Source organism: Abramis brama, assembly GCF_963993115.1.
Source record: "Abramis brama genome assembly, chromosome: 21".
In the NCBI taxonomy this organism is placed as follows: domain Eukaryota; kingdom Metazoa; phylum Chordata; class Actinopteri; order Cypriniformes; family Leuciscidae; genus Abramis; species Abramis brama.
The window spans coordinates 24,314,385-24,333,182 of record NC_139983.1 but is presented as its reverse complement, the minus strand read 5'-3'; positions in this window follow the sequence as shown (position 1 = coordinate 24,333,182).

Below are 18,798 nucleotides of genomic sequence, written 5' to 3'. Positions count from 1 at the left end.
ACACTAAGACGTCATGGTTTGAAATCATGCATGGCACGGAAGGTTCCCCTGCTTAAACCAGCACATGTCAAGGCCCGTCTTAAGTTTGCCAATGACCATTTGGATGATCCAGAGGAGTCATGGGAGAAAGTCATGTGGTCAGATGAGACCAAAATAGAACTTTTTGGTCATAATTCCACTAAACGTGTTTGGAGGAAGAAGAATGATGAGTACCATCCCAAGAACACCATCCCTACTGTGAAGCATGGGGGTGGTAGCATCATGCTTTGGGGTGTTTTTCTGCACATGGGACAGGGCGACTGCACTGTATTAAGGAAAGGATGACTGGGGCCATGTATTGCGAGATTTTGGGGAACAACCTCCTTCCCTCAGTTAGAGCATTGAAGATGGGTCGAGGCTGGGTCTTCCAACATGACAATGACCCGAAGCACACAGCCAGGATAACCAAGGAGTGGCTCTGTAAGAAGCATATCAAGGTTCTGGCGTGGCCTAGCCAGTCTCCAGACATAAACCCAATAGAGAATCTTTGGAGGGAGCTCAAACTCCGTGTTTCTCAGCGACAGCCCAGAAACCTGACTGATCTAGAGAAGATCTGTGTGGAGGAGTGGGCCAAAATCCCTCCTGCAGTGTGTGCAAACCTGGTGAAAAACTACAGGAAACGTTTGACCTCTGTAATTACAAACAAAGGCTACTGTACCAAATATTAACATTGATTTTCTCAGGTGTTCAAATACTTATTTGCAGCTGTATCATACAAATAAATAGTTAAAAAATCATACATTGTGATTTCTGGATTTTTTTTTTTAGATTATGTCTCTCACAGTGGACATGCACCTACGATGACAATTTCAGACCCCTCCATGATTTCCAAGTGGGAGAACTTGCAAAATAGCAGGGTGTTCAAATACTTATTTTCCTCACTGTATGTCAGTATAATTCAAAATATTAAACAAACACTGTACACTCTTCAATATACTAAAATTAAAATACCACAAAAAGGACTTGTACAAAATCAACTTTGGAAAATGACCTTGGGCAAATAAAGACAAGGAGATATTTATTCTTTCATCAACTCTGACTTGACCTTCATATCTATGAAAAGGCTCTGGTCTCTGTTTGGTCTCAAAGCCACATTCTCCCTTTAGAGCTTATAGATCTTCCTCTCTTGTATTCATACTTTTTATGTGTCTGACTTCCACAGACTGAGTGAAGAAATTACTTGAAAAGACTTCCATGTAAAATAGGTTTCCACCTATTATGTAATCATCATGAACATGTGTTTAACAGCCAGTGTGAAGTTTTCCGGAAACATACTCAAGAACACAGTTGTTTTGGCCGGATTTGGTCTGAAATGACGTCACACCTGTTCGTTCTTCAATTTTGTTTTTGAATATTAAACTTCAGTGCTTAACTTATCATGCCTTGTTTGTGCCAAATCATGCGACTTATGGAAATGTTGTTTCTTTTCAAAGCGACTGAACAGTTTTTACTTGGCAGATTATAACACGGGTGGAAAAAGATGTATTGGAGGAACTCGAGACTAAGGTAGGAAACCAAGAACCGGTTCCTCTTCAGCATGGCCAGTGAAGTCCGATTCTCGAGCAAATGACTCTTAGTGACTTGGAAACAAGCAGTGAAATCAGATTCCCAAGCTACTGGCCGCATACTAATCGCATACTAAGTATGTTGGAATTCAAAGTACGTGGATGACCTTCTATTTTTTTTTTTTTTTGCGAGATTCTGAAGTGTGCATAAAATGGACACTTAACTATCCCATGAGGCCATGGGAGAGGATTTATGAATGGAAGTGAAGCGATATGCAACTGACATTGCTAGGTCACATGATAATGACAACATGGCGGATGTAGTAGCCTACATCAAGATTATATTCATGCTATACACATTCGTACTCTTTTTGCAGAATTGCATTGCATTTTACAATTATTTATTAAAAAGAATTGTTAGGGAACATGAATTGTTTAATTCCTTCCCCAAGTCTGGTATCTTATACAGTACAGAGCACTTTTGTTTTTGCTGTTCTTGCAGCTTCCTCGTCGTCGTCTTGTTTAAATGTCATTAAGGAATTCAATAAAACCAAAGTAAAATGAGAAAGAACGGGAAAAGGCGGCGGTTGCCGGTTAGTCTCTTGTTTGCTCCTTCAGGAATGCTGACTTTTTGCTTGCCAGTGAAAGACAATGAAGCCTCCTGTGAGTGCTGCTAATGCTAGTCACACGGTTCAGCTGACATCTGGTCTGCATTATATCACAGGCAGGGGGCACTGAGTTTCACTACGGCTCCTGTAGACAACACAACATCTCGACTGTATCGCCCACCGTGAGATCCTATTTATCCAAATTTGTTTTTGTCCAGACTCTATTGTGTGGTTTCAAACTTGATGCTGCTACAAATTGCTGATGGATATCTGACTCCATTTGATTTCTGTTTGTGTTAAGAGGAAAATGTCAGAGGCTTTTTTGTGTGTTTTGTTAGGGTTTTTCTTAAATTGCTTTTATTAAAAATGGAAATATGATTTTAGACACTAATGCGTAGTGCATTTAAACACAGGTGCACACATTGCTCAACAGACATAGTTGTAGAATTATGGAGCCTTCTCACGAATGTGAAATGCACAGAATCTGTCATCTCTACTATTTCTCACCGTTTTACATTAAATGTATAATGCGTGTCTTCAGGGATAGTGATGGTGGTGATCTATTAGTCTTGTTTACTGCAATATATTTTACGGGTATGATTTTTGATTTCAAAGCATTGAAGTGTGAAACTGTTTTTCCAGTGGTTGATATGTAATTGGTTGGATTTGCTGAATGAATATTTGAATGAATAAATATACCATTTTCTGGTCAGTCTTGGGTATTTTCCATTGTAAAAGCTTTCTTTCTAATGATATTGCAAGATAAGGTAGCACATTTTTCCAGTTCTGTCTACTAGCAAAAGTAACAGCAGAAAATTAAAAACATGTTTTCCTAGCATTTTGCCAAGAATTGTGAAAACTTGTTAACAATAAATAAACATAACAAGATGACAAGGCAATGGCAGTAATTATATCCAGTTAAAAATTCTCATTCTATTAAAAAGTTACTTTCACCACCTGAAAATTAGTTCAATGTCATTTTAATGTCAAAACTAAATTCGATTATATGGATGGCCATGTCTCATGACTAAACAAAATTCATGGAATGTATGCCCGTGGATATTCATGATACATTCATTTTCAACCGGATATGAAACAAAAATAACCTTTCAGGACATTTTAGTATTTTTCTGCCTCTTGGTAGTTAATCTAATTACTCATCATTACTTTTTATATGCGTGAAAGCAGAAATAGAGGGCCCTTTTGTGTGCCTCTGACACTTTATGGGTTTTGTGTGTGCGTGTGCGTGTGTGTGTGCAGCTGAAATATAAGATGTAAAGAAAAGAAAAAAAAAATCAGTCTAATGGTAACAGAGTCCAGATGTGTTGTATTAATGGCAGTGTGTGATATTCAGGTTGTGCCCGTAGGCATCTATAAACAGCCTTTCCTAAGTGTCTTCTTGCACAAGCTTACAGTTGCTCCAATCATTCTTTTTATGACAGCTTTTCTCCTGTTCTTGGTTGTCACTTGGATGAACTCCTGTGAAACAAATTTTTACCTCATTACTCAGACAGACTACATTTGTTGGCTCAAAAGTCTGTCTAAAATGTCCAAAGTCCAAATCCAACCCATTTTTTCAGGGGCTTTGGAGACTAATCACTCAGTGTTCTGCAGAGTGCCATTTTTTCAGGGACTATACAGACACCTTACAAATCTCCACAGACAGCAGCTGAGGCAAACAGACCGTGTAATATAAAGGAGTGGAAGGCCTCAGCCTATAGGGACTAAATTGGTGTCACCAGGTCATAATGTTATTAGCTAGGATAGTAATTCAGTGAGACTGATTATATTAGACACAGGACATGGTGCCCTGGCAACATCTCAAGCCCCTGACAATACCCACATTGAGTGAGGAGCATGTTAACCCCAGGCAGAAAACAAGCAAAAGGGACGTGCTTGCAGGTTGTAAATGAAAATCAGTATTGTTCTTCAACTGTTTTCAACATTGATAATAAGAAATGTTTCTTGAGCATCAAATCAGCATATTAGAATGATTTCTGAAGGATCATTTGACACTGAAGAGTGGTGTAATGTTAAATTTAATATTTAACTAAAATTAAGCTGTTAAAATATTAATATAGAAAAACAGTATAGTATGACTGTTTTTGCTGTATTTTTGATGAAATAAATGCAGCCTTGGTGAGACTAAAAAACTTTCAAAAACATTAAAAATGGCTATATATATATATAAAACAAGAAAAAAAATCGTATGTAAAATGTTTTTGGTCACACTTTAGTTTAGGGTCCAATTCTCACTTTTAACTAACTATTAACTACGACTATTGCCTCAATAAACTAATTACAGCTTATTAATAGTTAGTAAGGTAGTGGTTAAGTTTATTGGGTCAGGTGGATTAATGGACGTAGAATATGGTCGTATAATGGCAGAAAAAGGCATTAATATGTGCTTTATAAGTACTTATAAACAGCCAATATACTAGTAGTATGCACTCTAATAAGCAACTAGTTAATAGTGAGAATTGGACCCTAAACTTAAGTGTTAGCTACCATGTTTTTTCGATGTAAATTCAGAACCCATGAATTTTAGCGAAGTCCCTGTTCAAGCTAGCTGTCTTGACATCTTTAGGCAGAGAAGAGAAAAGTTCTCCATAGAAAAATGAGAAGCAGTCGTTGTTAAGACGCAGTCTGCATGTGTTCACTCCTACCAACAAATGAAGCTGAAAAACACAGACAGAGATTCAATAAGGTACCAGAACCTTGCAAAGATGCTTCGGATTGTGCAGTTCTCTCTCTGCAATTCACAGGTTCTTGGTTTCATAGCATAAGTGGTGTAAAAGAAGTCTAGACTCCAGAAGGATGTTCAATATATTTTACAGACGCCTAAACTGTTATTTCATAGCAATAAACGTTCTCACTATCACAGCTTTACTAAGTGCTGCCACAGAATAACACCTTTTAGCCCAGTTTCATAGACAAGGCTTAAGCCTAGTCCCAGACTAAAATGCATGTTTGAGTTGTCTTAACACATACGTATCTTAAAATGTCAGTGCCATTATTTGGTCTCAAGATGCACACCAGTAATGTTTATAAAAGCTACTTAAATGGCCAAATTTAACAAAAGCCTACTCTCTATAAGCTCTGTCTGTGAAACCAGGCCTTTATGTTAAAAAATAATGTAACTTACTGTACACAATCACTTGAATAGCTTCTGTTGGAATGGCTGTTGATTTGTGGCACGTCTGCTCAATTGTGAAGAGAGATTACACTGAATTGTTTGTCTTTGTGTCTCTTTGTTGACTGGGCTTTAGATAACCGTTACTGGGAGTTTCTGTTTTGTGCTTCACTTATTGATTTATGCACTTTGTCAAAAGTGAATTATGTCTATGAAAACCACAGTTTTCCTATCGTCCTCTCTCAATTTTACTCTTGCCTCCATAAATCTCACAGCACTATACATTTAGATATTTTGGCAATTGTTCATTGGCGCTGCATTTCAAATGGATAACAGCAGCCTCATAGATGTATTGCCACAGCTCAAAGATGCTGATGCAAGATTGCATCCTGCCCATGATTAAAAGTGCCCTCCTAAAGGCCATATGTTATGTAAGAGCAGATAAGTGACATTTCAGAGGGGAGACTTAAAGCAAAGGCCTGCTGGGAACAGTTCATGGACTGACTGCTCTTAAACATCATCAAGGAGAGAAAACCAATGGATGCAAAGGTCTCTGTCTGTGTTACTCTAATTTATACTGACACTGTTTTGAAACAATTGCCAGCCCATTTTTACTGTAGTTTTTTTTTTTACATCTAAATCCTGGGTCTCTTTCAAAAAGGTGAGGCCCCATTCACACAGAAGTTTTTGCATTTCACTGCACCCATTTTTCATTGTTTTTATATGTCAACATACGCTTGACTGACATGTTTGACCTTTGCTTTCAGGTTTAGCAGCATCTCGCGCATGAGCGCTTGGTTCAACTTTTAAATGCATATCTAGACCTTGTGTTTTTGGTCATTACGCTGTCATGTGTTGTGTTTTTAAATAAAAACACTGTGATGAGGTTCAAGGGTTGGAAGGAAGAAGACAGGGTCGGCATGACTGGGACTCGTATGTTTCATTGGGATAACTTCAAAATAACAACAAACAAAAGTTGTGCACACAGCGCATTCACCATAGCCTCGCTACAGCACAGACAACAGTTCATAGACAGGCTCTGTCACTCTTTCCTCCAGTAATCACGCACGAGTCCTCAGTCTTTCTTTCTCTCCCCACTCTCTTTCCACAGCGGCTTATATCCGGTCTCTCCACGCCAATTACTGCAACAAGACACAGGTGTTCGTCATTTGCACTTTACCTACTTGCTCGTCTACTTTCTCTCTCTCACGCTACAGACCTCGCTTAACCACGCCCCCCTCGCCACAAACACATTCTTTGTGAATGACCCCATAATGGTGTTGAAGGGGCTGTTTACACACAACACATTTTTGTATTTTTCTGCACTGCTTTTCTAATTGTTTTAATAACCCCCCGGAGCCGTGTGAAGTTATTTTATAATGGATGGATGCATTTTTTTGAGCTTCAAACTGATGGTTGCAATTCACTGCCATTATAAAGCTCGGAAGTGTCAGGGTGTTTATTAATATAACTCCAACTGTACTTGTCTGAAAGAAGAAAGTCATATACACCTATGGCTTGAGGGTGAATAAATCATGGGGTAATTTTCATTTTAAATTGAACTACTCCTTTAAAGGAACTGTATGTAAGATTGTGGCCAAAACTGGTATTGCAATCACTTTCAAATTACTGTAGAGCAGTGTATCCCCTCCCCCTCCCCCCTGACTCGAGGTTGCCAGATAGGCTGCAGGATCCAGCAGGAACGTAGGCCGACACGTTTGTAGCTGCAGCTGTGGTAACTAGAGCAGAGCTGGCAACTCGGATGCTGAAACACAACTGGCTTTGTGATTGGTAGATAGGTGGAGGGTGGGGCATCAGGCCAAAACACAACATGACAACATCAACATCAGTTGAGGGCTGCAACTATCACTTTTAAATGACAATATCCTGGCCGGACTACTGTTGTCAGTGATATAAGTATTTGAAATGAACATGATTTCTTAATGTCTAGTGACATATCAGGGCCATTTTATGATTAATTGAAATACATTTCTTACATACAGTTCCTTTAAGTCCGTCGAGGTCAGATGTCCGCGAGTGAAAACATTAACACGGAAGAGCTGCTTGATAGTAGAAATTGAAGTGCAATCCTAACTGAAAGCAACATGGACACTGCTTTTTCATGTTTAATACTGTAAAGCTGTTTGGTTTAAAGCAATCTATTGTATAAAGTGCTATATAAACAAATATGACTTTACTTGAATGGAGTGTCGAATTGCAGATCTCATGCAAACATGCATGCTTTCTTCACTGCTGTTTTTGTTATTGTGAGGAAAGCGCACAGCACAAATTTACATATTGATCTAAACGGCGCCCTCTGCAGCGTGGGCGGCATCAAGATGTTCACTCACAGTATACCACTGCAAAGTTATTTCGAACTTCTTTTTTACCCCTAAACAAAGAACGAAAAAGAAATTCAGTATGAGTTTATCGTGGCCTTAAGGGGTCGTGTTTTTGTATTTTACTGTGCCGCTTTTCCCTGGCTTTTATATGTAAACGTGCTCAGTCAAACGCTTAGTTAAAGGAAGGTCAACTTTCAAAACTTTCACTTTTTTTCATTCCAATGCCTTTCTTTGTGTGTTTTTAAACATAAAAACATTCTATGTGAAGGGCACCTAATGGGACAGTTCACCCAAAAATGAACATTCTGTCTTCATTTGCTCACATTCATGTAACTTCAAACTTCTATGACTTTATTTGTTCTGTGGAACACAAAAGAAAATATTGTAAATAATTAACTTGTTTTTGTCCGTCCAGTAAGGTTCAAAACACACCACTGAAGGAAACAAAAACTCAACAAAACCCTTATATAAAGCTATCATGTGGCCCACTTTTATGGTATTTTATAGAGCTTTCTCAATCTGTTTTCAATCCGTTCCTTTTCACTTTTATTATACGGAGCTGTCAGTATATTTTCCAATATTCACCTTTCGTGTTCCACGGAGGAAATGATTTGGAACAACGTGAGGGCGAGTAAAAAAAAAGACAATATTTGAGTGAACTGTTTCTTTAACAGCAGACTTTCTGATCACATGGTTACTCATAAACTCTTTCTGACTTATTAAGGTTGTCCTCCCATGTGAGTCATACCATTGGTAAAGCATTTGGCAGTCAAGCGGCACGTAAATGATTAACTGTGTGCGTCATTACCTTTTGAAAACATCACCAATAAGGTGAACTTTCCAGCTTACATCAGCGGCAGCCCAGCATGGAGCCAGCCTCATCAATAGATCTTGCATTAATTGTTAAATGACGACCAGCTTGTACTCTTGATGCTAGATGACACACACACACACCCATATCATTAGAACATCACTAATGTATTGAATCATCAATCACGCTCTAGAGACCTTGCCAGGGCATGGAGCTAGCTTGAATCCAAATGTGCCGCCACTTCTCTCTCCCTCTGTAGTATGTGGTGTTTTCATTATTTATCAAGTAGCTAACGAGTATGATGCTTTTTAAGTCTTTTCTACAAAGACAGCTCAGGGCCTTTGGTTCGGCTCAAAAGAAACCTAGATGAGCGTACTGAGCAATGCATCACCCTTTATTCTTTCACATATCATTTTAGAAGATGGAGTTCACATTGATCTCATAAAGAGAACACACTCTCAGAAAAAAAAAGTACAAAAGCTGTCACTGGGGGCAGTACTCTTTCAAAAGGTACACCTGTACCTAAAGAGAGCATATCAGTACCTCAAAGGTACATATTGGTGCCAAAAGTGTATTAGTAACTAAATGGTACATATTAGAACCCTTTTAAATGGTCCCAGGCACAGCTGTTGTAACTTTCTCTCTGAGAGTGCATTGGCAAGTCTAAAAATGGAAGGTTTTAATTGACACAACCATCTACTGACTGCAAACTGGCTGGATCCTTTGCTGAGGTTGAGCTTGTTAATTTTTTATGTCAACCTGTCATTGTTAACTTCAATCAGGAAATCCTGTACTGTGCTCCTGAACAACATGAATTCTTCATAAAATATTCTTTGGACTTACTTTCACAGCATTGGCAAAGGGAGATTTTGTTAAGAGCTCTATGGCATCATTTTCTTCTTAAAGCTTTAGGACGGGTGTAGCTGATTCGACAATTTATTATGCAAAATAGGCACCGTTCACATTTCTCTCCAGGCTTTTATTGCAATTTTAAACGTTTTTATGTGTAATTACTTTGTACATCTTTACCTCTGCATACACGGATATTGTGTAAAATGCTCAATTTCTTGTGGGATTGCTCATCCAATCATTAAGATGAAGGATGGAAGGCTGTTGAAATGTCAGAGGAATGATAGGGTGCAGTGGAGTATTCGTAACCCTAATCCCATGTCAAACTGAACAGTGTATAGATTCATTGGAGTTCATTGGTAGAATATAACCAAGCCTGATAGCAACTCAGTCGAGAGCACTTAGTTTATTTCTGCTGTTCTGAGAAAATTACTTTTTTATTGACCTTTTATAAATATATATATTTTTTTGTCTGTTTTATCCATGTACCTTGGAAAACCATAAACCCTTTTAGCTCTTTAAGTGGCAGCAATGGGTGCAAAAAATAACGTAATTGCATCTGTTTGGCATGGTTAGGGATAACAACTGTTGGTTTTCTGTTTCAGAGATTCAATGTTTGCATCAAGTGACCATCCAAATGCCAAATTAACCCCAAAATATTTCCTTTTACCGCTTACGTGAACATTTCCTTAGTATAGAGCCTGCTCCAATAATGCAATGACCCATAAGTTCATCAGTTCACAGCCAATCATTTAGGGCAAAAGCCTTTTAATTGGATAATTGTTTTTTCGCCATTTTCCTTTTGTTATCCTCCTCTTGCGTGTCAGATCAAGCCTCCAGGCAGGAGGCTAATGCAGGCTAATGAAAAGGAAAAGTGGCATCAGGGTAGATACAACAATCAAGGCTCTCGGCCAGCCAATGAATCTCTAAGCAACCGGTATTGATTCTGCACGTAAGCTCATGTTTATCAGGGTTGCTTAGGGGGAGATCATGCCTTTGGAATTAGTGCACAGAGGTTTCCAATTAGTGGTTCCGCCTGGATGGTCTGGGACTCGGCTCCCGAAGTTTCTGGGCTAATCAGAGCTCAGAAGAGACCTGCATGTCTGTAAAATAAGGTAGATTGACAGATACTGTAGAAGCTAGTAGTGGTGAATGAAGATTGGGTTATTTCAAATCTTCTTGACAATGATGTTTATGATCTGTGTTAAAAAAAAAATCTTGCTATTAGGTACCATGAGAAAATTTTTGATATGTTGTGTAGTCATATATATTATGAAACAATAAAATATAAGCCAAATAGTCATATGACCTACATGAATTTTGTTGGCCTAACTATTAGGGGTGTAACAATAAATCGTGTCACAACATATCACAATACAACATGTATCGTGGATAGTGACAATATGTATTGTGCATAGTTCACCCAACATTTTAATGAATGTATGAGAATTACAGTTGTGTCAGTACTACATTAAACTACTATATAATGTTGAATATAATGTATAATAATGCAATGGGGGAATATTTGTGGGTCCGGACAGTGCCAAATGTCTTATGTTACCAGTAAAAAGTGGCCAACATTATTTTAAATATATCTAGTCAGTGACACAGTGCAAGCATATTCGTCTAAAATAATTCTGTATTTTAAGCTTCAGAATCATGAATATTTTTATTCTGGTGTCACCATTGTCCTGTGCATTGGGTTACCAACATCAACTCCAAGCCTATTAATTTACACCCCCAAATTTTACATTTTAATCAACAGTACATTTTTTGTTAACCTTTTAGCATATGTTTTGAAGTATCGCAATAATATCGTTTCGTGAGTTCAGTTTCATGATATATATCGAAATCGTGACTTTAGGGTATCATTACACCCCTACTACAATAACTATTGTTAAACAGAAATGAGAAATTATTCTATTAAACATTTATATAATAAATATTAGATTTGTCTATTTATTATTATTATGTTGAAATACTGAAAGATGAGCATTTTGTTTTTGTAATCAGTTTAAAATCTTTTAGATCTAATGCATTGTACATCCTCTTCCTAACTGTTGCATTTTGTTGCAATAATTGTCAGAAGATAAACTTCTGCATTAAATCCGTAAAAGTGGAGAAAGAAAACGTAAAGTTTTATGTTTGCTCAGGTGCTACTTGGAGCTCGCCCAGTCCAAGAGAAATCCGAGGAACTGTCTTCTCTCATCAGGGCCGTAGAGGGTGAAAAGGGTCACGAGTTGAACATTCTGACAGCACATCGTGTGTTTTGACAAGGCCAAGTAATGAAGCATGGTGTGACGGAAGACCTTTTTTCCCCTGTCTCTCTCAATCGTCCTCTCTCTCTTTCCCAGATGCTGGCTGGGGTCTCTCTAGTTCCTGTTATTTATGTCATCTGCAAGGACATTCCAGCTGTGCTGAGTCCTACAGTGCCTCAAAATCTCTCGTTCCAGAATGCCTGATTGAGTTCTTTGCGTAAACTTGAAACTAAGAAAAGCCACTGTTGTGTGATAACTTTAAAGCACCAAGGGGGGAAAATGATGAATTACTTGTACAAATGGAGATGTATGATTTATGGCTGTGAAACATTTTGCAGTGTTGCTTTTTTATTTATTTAGGCTTTTTATTAAGACCTCAAAGTTTTCAGTCTTTTTCTGATGCAGACCCCTTTTATAACCTTTTTGTTACACAAAAATATTATTTGGCTTTGTAAGACGTATAATATAGTGCACAAATTGTATTAACTTTTATGTTGCTTTAGTGTTTTTTGCTTGTCAGCCTGTTGTCACTAACTGTAATTGTATAGGGAAGATGCAATTAAAAAGGCTTTAAAATAATTTATGTGTGTGTCCTTCAGAAGGAAATAACAGCAAACTAATTTAAAATGGCATTAGGGTTACATTGACAGAATCTTCATTTTAGGTTGAATTATTACTTTAAAGATGAATTATGAAATTTCTGCATTACCAAACAGAATAAAAAAATAAAAAAAAAATCGAATATGTTTCCTGCCATTGGTCAGATATACTGATAGATAGCCTCACCCCAAATTCAATCCATGCTTATTTACATTGCTTCTTGCACGTTTTGCCGTTCTTTCAAAGTGACATGTCCAGTGACCAAGATGAATGTGAATCTGGCAACTTTGTATTATTTTTGAGTTGTAGACCTATGTACGGAAATTGAAATGATCGGTAAGTAGCGCTTAAAGGTTAATGCTCTGTTGTGTTAATGTACCCCCAACGCTAAACCTAACCTACAGTGTCAACAAAAGCAAATGTAGATAAAAAAAAACATTAACTGAAGCAACCATGTAGAAGTCTTTGAGCTGTTCACGGGACACATACCCGAACGCTTTGTGAGATACCATACAAGTCAGAAAAGCCATATAGGCCTATGGAGCTAGTTATGTAAACATCAAAATGTATATTACAAATCATGCATAAAGTGTTTTGAGGTCATAGCATACACTGTAAAAAATGATTGTAATTTTAATGGTAAAACACTGTAAAAATGATGAAAAACTGTTAATTGGTTAACAGAAAGTTTCCGTACTATACGGTAAATAACTGTGATAGATCTAATGGTACATTTAATTTAATTTTACTGTAAAATACCATTAAATTTACAGTTTTTGAAAGTGAAAAAGAACAACTCATTGTATAATTTACAGTGAAAAAACGTAAATTGACATTCCCACAATTCCCTGTGTGACACTTCACATTTGATGTATTTTTGTTGAAATAACTGTTTCTTCATAGTTTTCTTTGTTTTTTTTCTAATCAGTCATGTACATTAGGGTTTTATGTTACATTTAATGTTGTTAAATTAATGTTTATTGCATTTTTAAAATTTCATGTGTGTTACCGTGATGGTGTTTAATGTTTGTGTGAATGACACTGTGCAACTTATATTAGTATTAACTTTCTTGTGGAAGAGCTGCTTGTGATGAGCATTGATTGATCATGTGACTCTTATCACTGCTGTGATTGGTGGTTATCAGTGTATTTCAATGGTACAAAACAGATATTAATACTTCAATAGGACGGTAAATTCACATTATATCAGATAATAAAATACGGTTTATTACTGTAAATTTTAAGTTAAGTCTGTAAAACCAATAACGTTGCTACCGTATTTTTGACGGTAAAGCTCTGGCAACCACAGCTGCCGTTTTTTTACCGTAAAAATACATTTTTTACAGTGTAGTGTTGTGCAATGAACTACACAAAAATAAGTATTTATTAATGGATAATCTGCTCCTGCAACCATAATTAGTGTGAAAAGGAATGAAAGTTGTTGGTGTTTTATTGCCACGAGTGTTCATTTCAGCTAGAAATTGCATGTATAGGTACGTTTTTGGAGTTTTGCAAAAATGTAGGTAGAAGAATTTTCCATTGGGTCTGTGTTGCCCAAAATTGACGTGTTGGGTTACACTTTATTGTAAGGTGTCCTTGTTACAGTGTAATTATACAATTAAGTACATATAATTAACTATACATAATTAGGGTTAGGGTTATGATTAGTTGCATGTAACTATACATAATTGATTGTTATTACTATAGTAACTACAGTAAATGTAAAATGTGTAACAGGGACACTGTAAAATAAAATGTTACCACAAATTGTTTATGCTTTTGTTGATGTGTAGGGCTGGTCAGAATGCTTTAACAAACAAAGCAATGTTTTGATAGCACCACAGAGCCAAGTTTTTTTTCTGTTTACAGTTTTTGGGGAAATCTACAAATCTACAAATTCTCATATTAAGCTAGGATAGGACAACATATTTGAAACTAAAAAATTATACAATTTACCTTTTACCACGAAAAATCTTATGGATAACATCTGATAATTGAATATTTGTGCCTGTTTGCTTTTAGTGTTTCAGTCTGAACCAATAAAGATATACAGGGAGAGACAGACAGGGACTCAGGGAGAGTCTGATTTATAGCATGCACTAAATATGATCATTGTTCCACGGTTATTCCAAAATATAGGGGTTGACAGGCTAAAGCTAAACAAGTTAAAAGCACTGCTCACAGGAGAGTTATGACATCTCGTCCAAGTTGTGCTCGAGATGACTTGCAGCATGAATGCCAGGATCTTGTGCAAGGAGCATGTCAAAAGAGAAAGTCACACTACACTCAAAGTCACCTACACATACCAAACAAAGCCTGTTTAATGTATACGATTCACCAGAGACCCACAAATAACTCACTTGCTAGCATTAACACCCATTGAGTATTCTTTCCAGGCCGCTGGAATAGTGTACTCGCCTAATTACATATCAAGACACACCTGTTTTTCTTCCATGAGCAGTCCCACAAAGCCTGTAAAAATCCTCTAAACTAGCAGCAGCACATTATTGGCAAGCTTAGAGTGCGTCAGAGTTATTAGCTTTAGGTCCACAACGTTGATAAGCATGATTCACTCTATCTTCTCTCTGCGACTGCCCCAGTTTTACTTTGCCAATGAAAATACATCTTTGTCAGGGGAGATTTTATAATACTAAGATTACTTAGTAAAATACTAAGATTACTTGTGATAATATCCCTCACAGTGAGTGTTATTAGACTTTTTAATATTATTCCTCATTATTTCATACATTTTATGTCAGCTTTGTGGAGCACAACAAGGATTGCAATAGAAATGCTTTCAAATTTCAGGCAGAGGAAAATCGTTCCTTCCTGGTTAATGGTTTCAAAATTACATTTACAAAATAATAATAATAATAAAATATATATTTAGCTAATTATAAATTAACTGAAACTTCAGGCCCTCAGAATTGTTAGTGCTTAAGCCAATTAACGAATGTTAGTATAAGTATTTTCTTGGCACCGGTCTAATAAAAACTGAAACGTAGAAGGATATTTTTGTTGCTCCCATTTTATGTAATTTCACTGCATGAGCATTTCCAAAGATAATGATATACAGAAAAATACGTTTTACTTCTCATTTAGCAGGTGCATCTCATCCGTAACAGGTTCTATTGCAGATGCAGTCTGGGTTTCAGTCTGGATCACAGTGGCTTAGTCCAAAAACTGAAAAATGCTGGCTTCGGAAGGTAGGAAGGCATCAAGGCATGTCTGAATCCAAAGTTAGCTTCACTTCCCATCATCTGAGATACCTTCATCTGATTGATTTTTGAAGGCAGCAGATGTATCCTTCACTGCCTTTGATATCCCACAATCCTGTGCTTTCCATTCTGTGATAGTTATGCTAAAAAAATAAAGATGGCGTATGAAAGTTGTGGTTGGTGGTGAGTTTGAGTGTAAATGGTATGTTTTTGACCAATATTTTCCACTTTTGATGTAATTTCAAGCGAGAAATACTATTGTAGTAATTAAATATTAGCTTATTTATCACCAAATCTCACTCTATTTTGCTGTAGATCATTAAACCGTTATGTTGCCTCAGAAGTCAGTCTGAAATCAGTTTTGTGAGGTGTCTTCATGTGTGTGCAAACGTGCCTAATAGGGCAGGAAGGCCTAATAGGAAGTTTTTGGACGCAACCAGTAAAGGTGATGATACACAGGGCAACTTTTTGAGCAATGTTGCTGGGCAATCTTGCCGAGTGATTGTTGCTTGGGCACTTTCCCATTGAAAATGGGAAATAAATTTCTATCTGGCTAATTTAGATCGATCGTGGGCCCTGTGTCTCATCTGGTTGCCCGTTGACGGCAACATTGCCCAGCAACATTGTGCAAAAAGTTGCCCTGTGTATCATCACCTTAACTCTCTAGAGCAGGGGTTCTCAAATCTGGCCCTCAAAGTCCTCTTTCCTGCTGAGTTTAGCTCCAACCTGGATCAGACTCACCTGCTTATTAATCCTGAAGACAGTGATTAGCTTGTTCAGGTGTGTTTGATTAGGGTTGGAGCTAAACTCTGCAGGAAAGTGGATCTCGAGGGCCAAATTTGAGAACCTCTGCTCTTGAGTCTAATTTATGTGTCACCCGGCCAGGAGTCAAAGCTGGAAACACTTTTTTTAACCATCTAGGATACAAATACGCTTTTGCCACCTTTCAGATCAACTTTACCTGAACCCTCTGTTATAGTAGTTCTGGAATACTGTAGCCTAAAGCCATGAAATAAGGCATAAACAAATGATTTTAAATTAACTTCAGACATTTGAGACCTTTAGTCCGAGTAAAAAAAAAAAAAAAAAAAAAAAACGCAATTACTATATTAAAAATAATGATTTCCATAAGTTTTTGCTGAGATGATTCCAGGGTTTGTTTGATTTCAGGTTTAATACTCTTCACGCTGAATCAATTAATGCTTGATAATAGGCTATGTGAAACTGTCAAAGAGGAAGCCAGTGTTCTGCTGATTGGTATTATTGAAACAGCTCACATATGAATTTAATTTGCACAGACCCAATGAAAAAAAGATCTGTTCAGTCATGATGTAAGTTTTAGGCCAACTCGGAAGGCTAATTTGCCAGGGTTTTCAATTTATGAGAAAATTAGGAATATGTAGCTATACATGGATACATACTGTATACTTCACTTACACCTTGTGCTCTTTAGGAAACTTTAATACAGGGTTCGGCAACCTTTTTATTATGAAGTGTTATTAAATTGCATAAATATATATAGTCAATATGACCCGACTGAAACTCACTGTAGTGTAATCTTACTAAATTCATTTTTGATAAACACAAGGTACACATATTGACTGAAGTGAGTGACAAAGCCTTTACTTGTGCAAATAAATTATCGAATTAAACAGGAATATTGGGAGAAGCTAACTTACTCCAATTATTTTAATAACTTCCTGATGAGTCGTAGAACTTAGGTTTGCAGATGTTTTAATGAATTGGTTCAATAGATGCACATCACATTAATGAAGCATCATGCTGGACATCGCTCAATTGATGTGTTTTTCCCATTTAACTAATTTTTAACAGGTCACTGCACTGCACAGCATGCCTTTAACCTCTAATTACCAATTATTGATGTATATGTCCAGCTTAGTTAAAATGATGTAGAGATGGAAAAACTGAACAAGTATAGGCTATGCATACCAAATACCAAACATAGCCTTGTTCCACAACCCTTTATAACATTATCAGTCAGTCCTAGTTTGTTTCTGAACTCTTTATTGGAATTGTTGTAAGAGAACAAATGACAACAGTTACATATTACCAAAACTTTTCCAGTAAGAAAGTGTTAGAACTATACATTTAATATCTATATATAGTCTAGATGATTTTGTCTTGAGGAATTTGATGGGAAATTGGTTTCTATTGATTGTAGACTTAATTTGGTATCATGGCAAATCTGAAAATGTGATATTGTTATATTGATATTGATATTTTCTCAGAAAAAAAGTACTGGGGGCTTAAACAAATGTTTCTGTTTCCATTTGTTTTTATTGCTGTCTGGGAGATAGCATTCTCATTTCTTATTTTTATATGGAAAGATCTGCATGGTCTTTTTAAATCATAATTCAGCAGTGATGATGATATCAGTTTTTATATATCAACAACAAAAGGGCACAGCTGTCTTTATGCAAATGAAAAGCTAAACGAGTGACTCTCGTACAGCCTATGCAAACACAAAGTGCTTTCTAACATCAAGTATTCTGAGAAGGATGCTTGAATATTTTAGCAACGAAGAAACACCTTTTTAAATAAATTGCTCTAAATGGAGGACTTGCCGTTCTATTTTTGCTCAGTGTTGCTTGAAAAAAGATCTCATAATGTAATTCATCATTACTGCATTGTATTTTTATTTATACTGTTTTAAATCTGTGCCTGTGTATGTAGTTTGTGCATGTGTGTCTCCAGAAATATGCACACTTTATTGACTTTTTAAATTTTGCTTGCACTTTCTTTTATGATCAGATGAAACTATAATATATGAATGGATAATAAGACACTATAAAAAATATAATTTGCTCCATGGCTCGGTGCCCAGTGTAATATGTGGCCTCCTGCTGCATGCTTGTTGTTTTCCATCTGATTGTTTGTGCCAGCCCCTCGGCCTATTCCAAATTGAAAGTGAGTTGCTGGATGATTTCACTGAAGTGAATTCAAAGTTTAGGAACAAGTTCAAACTCTTTTCTTTTAATCATATTTTGGACTGTTAAATGACTATATCTTCCATTCTTCTCTTGATAACCTACTAAACTCTGCAATAATTTTTCTAACTAATAGTGTATGAGTAGACCGTGATGAATCATTTGGATGTTGTATATCACTCTAATTTCTCATTTTCTATTACTCCAACACAGTTCTTATCATAGCCATTGTTACGTAACTGCTCTGAGACACAATGTTTGAGGATCCAAATCCAGTATTTAATAAATTATAATCCAAAGACGTAATCCATTAAACAGGCAAGAGGTCATAAACACATGCAAACAACCCAAAACAAACACCAGGCAGGAAACTCAGGCATACAGGGTAATCCCAAAAGAGTCAAACAAGGCAATCCAAAAAACAGGCAAAGGGTCAAAACCATGAAACAGGAAACCAGAAGAGCGTTAAGAAATGCAGTGTAATACA